The following is a 9237-nucleotide window of genomic DNA, read 5'->3' on the forward strand; positions in this document are numbered from 1 at the left end:
CCCCCTTTAAGTGTAGCCAGGGGCACGAGAAACATCCTCCATGGAGGTTGGGTGCTGCTGCTGTGAAGAAGGCCGACTATGGGTGCCGATGGGCGGACGGTAAAGCACCGCAAAGTAGACCCCCTTTAAGTGTAGCCAGGGGCACGAGAAACATCCTCCATGGAGGTTGGGTGCTGCTGCTGTGAAGAAGGCCGACTATGGGTGCCGATGGGCGGACGGTAAAGCACCGCAAAGTAGACCCCCTTTAAGTGTAGCCAGGGGCACGAGAAACATCCTCCATGGAGGTTGGGTGCTGCTGCTGTGAAGAAGGCCGACTATGGGTGCCGATGGGCGGACGGTAAAGCACCGCAAAGTAGACCCCCTTTAAGTGTAGCCAGGGGCACGAGAAACATCCTCCATGGAGGTTGGGTGCTGCTGCTGTGAAGAAGGCCGACTATGGGTGCCGATGGGCGGACGGTAAAGCACCACGGGCACGAGATTCTTGAGGGTGTGATCATCTTGGTTTAGTCCGTGGGGGAGTGCTTAAGTTCGGGGGCCCGGGGACCCAAGGTGCTCGAGGTTCTGGAGGTACATGGGAGGGATCCTGGAGCTCCTCAGTCCGTGTTTTGGGGGTCTTGGAGCGGCCCCGAAGAGGTGCCTTTGTCGGTGTACCTAATGGGTAAGAAAGCCAGTCTACACAGGTCGTGAAATGTGATTGAAATGTACAGAGTGCTGTACATTTCAATCACTTTGAATGGGAGTCGTGAGGTGTGGATGAAATGGCCATATCTCCCTTAAATTCCCAGCAAAGTTACCCATCTTTCACACACTAATTCATGGGTAACAGAGCCATGTGCACCATGCATTTAAAGTAATGTTAGCCAGCTTTCAGACACTAATTCGTGGGGAAGAAAGTCACCCTGGTCGGGTCGTGAAATGTGATTGAAATGTACAGAGTGCTGTACATTTCAATCACTTTGAATGGGAGTCGTGAGGTGTGGATGAAATGGCCATATCTCCATTAAATTCACAGCAAAGTTACCCATCTTTCACACACTAATTCATGGGTAACAGAGCCATGTGCACCATGCATTTAAAGTAATGTTATCCAGCTTTCAGACACTAATTCGTGGGTAATAAAGGCCTGTACATCTCCCTGTTTGAAAGGGCCATATCTCCCTTAAATTCCTAGCAAAGTTACCCATCTTTCACACACTAATTCATGGGTAACAGAGCCATGTGCACCATGCATTTAAAGTAATGTTAGCCAGCTTTCAGACACTAATTCGTGGGTAATAAAGGCCTGTACATCTCCCTGTTTGAAAGGGCCATATCTCCCTTAAATTCCCAGCAAAGTTACCCATCTTTCACACACTAATTCATGGGTAACAGAGCCATGTGCACCATGCATTTAAAGTAATGTTAGCCAGCTTTCAGACACTAATTCGTGGGGAAGAAAGTCACCCTGGTCGGGTCGTGAAATGTGATTGAAATGTACAGAGTGCTGTACATTTCAATCACTTTGAATGGGAGTCGTGAGGTGTGGATGAAATGGCCATATCTCCCTTAAATTCCCAGCAAAGTTACCCATCTTTCACACACTAATTCATGGGTAACAGAGCCATGTGCACCATGCATTTAAAGTAATGTTAGCCAGCTTTCAGACACTAATTCGTGGGTAATAAAGGCCTGTACATCTCCCTGTTTGAAAGGGCCATATCTCCCTTAAATTCCCAGCAAAGTTACCCATCTTTCACACACTAATTCATGGGTAACAGAGCCATGTGCACCATGCATTTAAAGTAATGTTAGCCAGCTTTCAGACACTAATTCGTGGGGAAGAAAGTCACCCTGGTCGGGTCGTGAAATGTGATTGAAATGTACAGAGTGCTGTACATTTCAATCACTTTGAATGGGAGTCGTGAGGTGTGGATGAAATGGCCATATCTCCCTTAAATTCCCAGCAAAGTTACCCATCTTTCACACACTAATTCATGGGTAACAGAGCCATGTGCACCATGCATTTAAAGTAATGTTAGCCAGCTTTCAGACACTAATTCGTGGGTAATAAAGGCCTGTACATCTCCCTGTTTGAAAGGGCCATATCTCCCTTAAATTCCCAGCAAAGTTACCCATCTTTCACACACTAATTCATGGGTAACAGAGCCATGTGCACCATGCATTTAAAGTAATGTTAGCCAGCTTTCAGACACTAATTCGTGGGGAAGAAAGTCACCCTGGTCGGGTCGTGAAATGTGATTGAAATGTACAGAGTGCTGTACATTTCAATCACTTTGAATGGGAGTCGTGAGGTGTGGATGAAATGGCCATATCTCCCTTAAATTCCCAGCAAAGTTACCCATCTTTCACACACTAATTCATGGGTAACAGAGCCATGTGCACCATGCATTTAAAGTAATGTTAGCCAGCTTTCAGACACTAATTCGTGGGGAAGAAAGTCACCCTGGTCGGGTCGTGAAATGTGATTGAAATGTACAGAGTGCTGTACATTTCAATCACTTTGAATGGGAGTCGTGAGGTGTGGATGAAATGGCCTGTTTAATCCGATTTTGAGCACTCTTTTCCCCGCATAAACTAGTTTAAATCACCGTTAAACACTTATTTTGTTGATGTCTATATAACCGACTACCCGCTATGCATTGCGGTCGGTTATATGGACACAACTACCCTGGCACTAGGCAGACCGCGGCCGGTAGTAAATGTCCAACCAGTGTTCCACCTGATCCCTAGAGTATGTAAGTGAATACATGTGTTACTGTGTAATATGTGGAAAGTGGGACCCCATATTGGGTTGACGGACACCCCCCGACATGACAAATATTTGGTAAGTGGGACCCCATATTGGGTTGACGGACACCCCCCATAAGTACAAGTACACAGTAAGTGAATACATGTGTTACTGTGTAATATGTGGAAAGTGGGACCCCATATTGGGTTGACGGACACCCCCCCCCCCCATAAGTATAAGTACACAGTAAGTGAATACTCGTGTTACTGTGTAATATATGGAAAGTGGGCCCTCATATTGCCTTTGGGCCACCCCCCCATGCAGTATAAGTACACACTAATGAGAAGAGCGCCATCTATTGTCCAATGCATGCATAGATACTCATATGCTGTTCGTGTACTATTTAGACTGCCAAGTGACGGTAAACGGCCAAGTCCATCCCATGGCCCTAATATATTGCCCACGGCTGTTATATCCCAATGGGACAAATGTCCATGCCGGCACTAGAGGGCTTACCCGCATTATGATGCACTATTTTCGGATACTTTGGCCCGTTTTCATGGTTCTCCAAAAAGTTAACTTGGACTTGTTCTGACTCTGGAGGAATGCAAGGGGAGTTGACAGGGGACTCTTGCAGGCTCATGATGCACTATTTTCGGATACTTTTTTTCATTTTCAGCCCTTTTCCATGGATGAATTGAAACTTTTTTGTTTTACATTTTGGTCAATTTGACCCAGTTCTGGGACCGCATTGCCTGGAGGATAGGACCGAGAGATGACAGACTCTCTGGCCGCCTCACAAGTCATTATTTTCGGACACTTTCTTTGCTTTACCCCTGCTGCCAGCATTACAAACATATTAATCAGGCGTTTTAACACTTTTTTCCATGAAAATGATTTGTATTCACTACCATGGGGTTATATAAATCAAATTCCGGGTAATTAGGAGCACAATTGTACCTTTTACTATTTAAATGTATTTGTATTATATATTTTTCATAGGCGGTGGAAAGCCGAAAAAAGTAAATAAAATGGTCAATTATATCTTAAAATAATCAAAAATGAAGTTTTAAAAAATTCTAGAAAAAACCAACGGAGGAGGGGCTCCAAAAAGCTCAAGTTCCACTCCCCCGTTGCATTTTACAACGGAGAGGGGAATCGAGACCTCCCCTCCTCCGTCAAAAAAATGCATTCATGTTTTTCAAGCTACCATCCGCACGAAATCGGAAATCCGGTTTTTGAGAGCACTCAGAAAAAAAACGGCTAGTTCACATCATGTGTCCGCTACATGAGTGCTTTGGCTCGGATGCAATTGTTGCCTGGAGACCCCCCAGTATGGTTCTTACCAAACTTTAAGTTTTTGAACTGGTCTCTGGAGGAATGCAAGGGGAGTTGTCAGGGAATTATGAGACACTATTTTGGGATACAATTTCTCCATTTTCACCCCTTTCCTCTGGTTCTCCAAAAAATTAACTCAGACTTTTTCTGACTCTGGAGGAATTTGAGGGGAATTGTCAGGGGACTCTACCCGCATTATGATGCACTATTTTCGGATACTTTTTTCCATTTTCACCCCTTTTCTATGGTTCTCCAAAAAGTTAACTCAGACTTTTTCTGACTCTGGAGGAATGTAAGGAGAGTTGTCAGGGGACTCTATCCGCCTTATGAGACACTATTTTCGGATACTTTTTTTCATTTTCACCCCTTTTCTATGGATCTCCAAAAAGTTGAAGAAGAGGTATCACTGGTATCACTGCTCTCAGCCCTTGAGCGTAGAACCGGTCTGCAGTGCTTACGTCATGCCACATAAACCTGGCGAGAATCGACCTGCTTTCTGGATCTTGGTGATGCTTGATATTGTCAGCCAGGGCAGTGCGCAGGATTGTGAAGGTGACAGCTGTTTCTAGCCCAGCATCAGCCCAATCCCTCTTCAAGTGAGCGTTCAGGTTCTGGGAGACATGCTTCACCGTTGTGAAAAGGAAGAATTCATTCTGAGGACCCGACAAGCCCTCTTTTATCCCCATCCACCGCATGACCCAGCTAAACTCCTTCACTGTAAGCACCAGCTGTGCTTCGCCAAATGTCTTGGCAGTCTTGTGATCCTGCACATGGATGATGTAGCCCTCAGCAGTGCCCCTTCTGTCCGCCTCCAAGACCTCAGTGTTGGTCATGTTTGCGTACACACCCGGATGGTGGCCATACAGGAGGCTTCAATGGAGGATTAGATAGCCATATAGCAGGTACTGGGTGATTGAGGTCGGATTGCAAGCCATCAGGTCAAGGAGATCAGGTATGCACTTCTCATCGGCCGCCATGGCGGCGAGAAGCTCCGTCTGGCTCGGCAGACGATCCAGCTTGTTCCTCTACACCTTAAACTGGTGGACAGTGACAGACTTTTTCAAGTCGTTCATGTTGGCTTTCACCTCTCTGATGATGTGGGTCATATCAGACTGGGTGAGCCTGCACCCCCGGAGCTTTGACTCAGACAAGTACCTCAGGAAATGGTTCACATTCTTCAGCAACAACAGCCATGTTGTGATTGCTCGGTCCGACTTTACAATATACTCGCTACAGCCACGGACCCTCTCTGTGTCTTTTAGGAACAGCCAATCTGACAGCCAGTTAACACCATGGGCCATGAATACGAGGAAGTTCTTTATCCGGCTCACCTTGGACAGACAATTTTCTTTCTGTTTTACTGTCGGTGCGTGTTATGACCTGGCTCAAAAGGCCACAACAAAACGGAGACACACCATGTCAACGGTTATCAAAATATGTTATGAGGTGTGGACGTCAGTGGTATCAGTAGTGTAAATGCAGGATGAGGGTTGCATGAATGTGTATGTGTGAGAGTGTTGAGGTGCACAAAGTAAAGCAACTAAAGTAACAACAACATATACTCAACAAAACCAGGGGCCTGTAGGGAAAAGCAGAGAGAGAACAGAGAGGAGCAAAGAGGCTTCAAATAGCTGCAGGACACCAGACCCAGGTGCCCTGAGTTACTGTAATCAATGCAATCACTGGAGCCAATGCAGCACAGACAGAACAGCCACACCCTCTCTACTGATGGACCCACAGGGGCATCACAGTGCGACACCCTCACAATGATGCCTGTATGTCTGAATGTACGTCTCCATGCTTTGAGGCAACGTGATTTCACGCATGGTATTCCCCCGTCCCTTCCCAGTGGACCAGTGAGGAGAGGGCCAGTCCTTAGCCAGATTAGCTTTCAGCTTATTGTAGACGGACGCACGGGTCTTCTGGCATACAGGGGTCTCACTACCGGAGGCTGCTGGGGAGTGCATGAGAGTCTTGACCGGGGTCTTGAGAGGGGTCTGACTACCAGAGGCTGCTGTGTTTGTGCCGGAGGTACTTGAGATTTCCAGGCCCTTAAATCATATACATTCTTCCTCTTTCTCGTCACACTCAGTGTGTGGGGAGAAGGGTGGAGGGTGCACCGGGTATTCCTCCTCATTGTCTATGTCCAATGATGTAGCCATTCCAATGATGGGATTAGTCTCTCTGAGGTCATGGAGCAATTGCAGGGCCACACTATGCTTCAGCCTTGCCAGGACCTGATGTGCCTCATCTCAGGATAACTCAGGGTGGCCATGAGTCATATGACGGTCCAGTTTATTTCCAGCATACGAACACCCTATGATGGGACAGGGTTTGGTCCGAACATTTATGCTGCCACTGGCCATTTTAAGAATGATACCTCTTTCCTCCAAGTTACGCACAGCATGTTTGTGCTTAAGGTGCTTGTTCAAAGCCAGATAGAAGAGTCTACACACCGGGCATTCGGACGAAATCCTTACTGAAACAGAGAATTGTATTTCAATTATTTCAAAGTCTTTTGTTGCACATCCAGCTGCTGGTGAGCCAGTGCCATGCGAATGACGGTACCCATGGAGCCGTCATCTGCCTCCTCCGAGGGAACATGAGCTGAGGTACAGGAGCCAGGCCCAGAAGCATGGGATGGGCTCTCCCCGTCATACTCATCAAATTGAGTGGCTGAAGCTGCCATCGAGACCACATCGTCATCTAGAACCAGTTCAGCCACGGGTGGGCAGCGGCGTGCTCTGCACGGACACCAGAATGGAGAGCCAAGAGGAGTGACTTCATCTGGGCAAGCTCAGTAGTGAGTAGGTCCACCCTGGAGGACAGCCTGTCAGGCTTAGTCCTCTTCTTGGGCGGTGCACCCGCAGCCTCTGCTGCCCGATGCCTAGGACGGGTAGGTTGGGCTATGCAGAGTCGACTGTGCAGGGGGAAGGCCACCCTCAGTCAGTAGTTCAACCTCGGCTAGTCTAGCAGCTCCTACCACACGAGGCATGATGGTGCAATTGGGCCAAGACAAGAGGGCCATCAAAGTTCATGGCCATCCTCTGGTTAAAGAGGAGCCATACAGGTGTTAGAGCCATTAGACCTAGCGATAGCTAAAGCACTCAGCTGACTGTAAATAACTGGGCCAGGAAACAAATATGCAGTGGAGGGGAGTGAGCACAATAGTAGTTAGCTTGAGCGTGTAGTTAACTCTGCTAACTGGGGTGAGAACAATGAAGTCAGTCAATGGTTTTATGCCGTGAGAGGAGAGCGAGAATACTCTCTCCACTAGCTCCGTAGCGAGTTAGCCTAAGCGAGAGCACTCTGCTAACTGAAGGATGGAACGGGCATTAAACCAACTGTGTGCAGGGAGAGGGGAGCGGAAACACTCTCTTCACTAGCGCTGTAGCAAGTTAGCCTAAGCGAGAGCACTCTGCTAACTGAAGGATGGAACAGGCATTAAACCAACTGTGTGCAGGGAGAGGGGAGCGGAAACACTCTCTTCACTAGCGCTGTAGCAAGTTAACTTTGAGCGACAGCACTCAGTTAAATGGAGGATGGAACAGGAACCAACTGTGAGCAGGGAGAGGGGAGAGGGGAGCGGAAACACTCTCCTCACTAGCGCTGTAACAGTTAGCTTGAGCGAGAACACTCAGCTAACTGGACGATAGAACAGGCAAGGAACCAAATGTATGTAGTGAGAGGGGGGCGGAAACGCTCCCTTCACTAGCGCAGTAACAAATTAGCGAGAGCCCCTGGCTAACTTGTACACAGTTATCTCATTAGCTTGAGAATAGATAACACAATCAGCAATAAATGGTAGCGATCTCACCGGCTGACGTGCAGGAGCGTCCGCTCTTTACCGGTCCGGAGCTCCTAGGGTCCGAGCGATGAACACCGCAGTCCCCTCCCTTGGGAGGGCGGACAGCTAGCTCGTCGCAGCCTTTGGAGGGCGAGCGTTTTCCTAGCCCGCAGCTCCGATCGAGACGATCTCATGGCTACTGGTAGCGATGAGCTAGACTCTTAATTTTCAATAAGCTAGCTTGGCTTCTACTCAAAAAGTAGTAACCTGTGCAGCGAGAAGATGAAAAAGGACTGAACTCGTTGACAACACCGGAACTTATTCCTTCCGGGGTCATACGAGGTCACACATGACTTTGTTGATAGAAATATTCGACCTACGCATGCGCGAGACGGAAGATATCCAGTGCTAAAGCACCGCCTCGGGCGGTCAGTAAGGATGAAATAGAACACGGCCTTACCTCACCTCCGCTCAGACATTTTATCACCATACGCACACCTGTAACAGGTCAACAAGAGCTGCAACAAGAGGAGACTGCGTTGTTCCATTAAGGAAGAGTTCATTCAGCCAATCTTCTTTTTCTTTTAAAGATGCACAACAGTGGAACTCAATCCCAGTAAAGATTAGAGAACAAAACACCTGCAATTTATTTAAATCTAACTTAAAAACATGGTTAGTGGAAAGTCAGCTCTGTCAACACTGACACAATCTGCACTTTACAACGCTCTGTTTGTACATGTGCCTTGACCTGTTGCTCTCCGGCTGCTTTGGGAATATGTATTTTAGTTTTGTGTTTATGTTTTTATGTTTTTATATATGCTTTTATCATAATATAAGCATCTCTGCTGAATGTTGTTTTACAGATTGTATTTACCTGTTATTTGAAGTGAATTTTTTATTTTCAGGATGACTTTCAACATCTGTCTAAACTTGACAGTTTTTCTTGTGGTCTTGGGTCTACATTTTTATTTTCGAACAATGATTACCTTCTCATCTCATCGTGCCAATTATTTTAAATAACTATAGTTAAATAAAAAAGATTACGGAATTTTGTATGAAATGAACACAAAATAAATCAAAATTAAAAACTTAGATTTCTGCTTATCCAGGATTTGTGTGTGTTTTCAATTTTACAATGTCCCTCGTGCAAAGTCTTCATGTCAGTTTAACTTTATTTTTGCTTTAATGGCTTTTTTTCTCTTTTTTTACTCTGCTGAATAGTCAAGTAAATAAATATATGAAATAATAAAGGGATATACTCAAGTTAAGTACCTAACATGTACTTTAGTTCTGTAATTGAGTATAGTTAGTTACTTCTACCAAGGTTCCTTTTTTTCAGTACAAATTAAACACATGATAGGCTACAAAACTCCAACTGGAGCAG

This window comes from Pseudochaenichthys georgianus, unplaced genomic scaffold (assembly GCF_902827115.2).
Source record: "Pseudochaenichthys georgianus unplaced genomic scaffold, fPseGeo1.2 scaffold_350_arrow_ctg1, whole genome shotgun sequence".
NCBI classification, from domain to species: Eukaryota; Metazoa; Chordata; class Actinopteri; order Perciformes; family Channichthyidae; genus Pseudochaenichthys; species Pseudochaenichthys georgianus.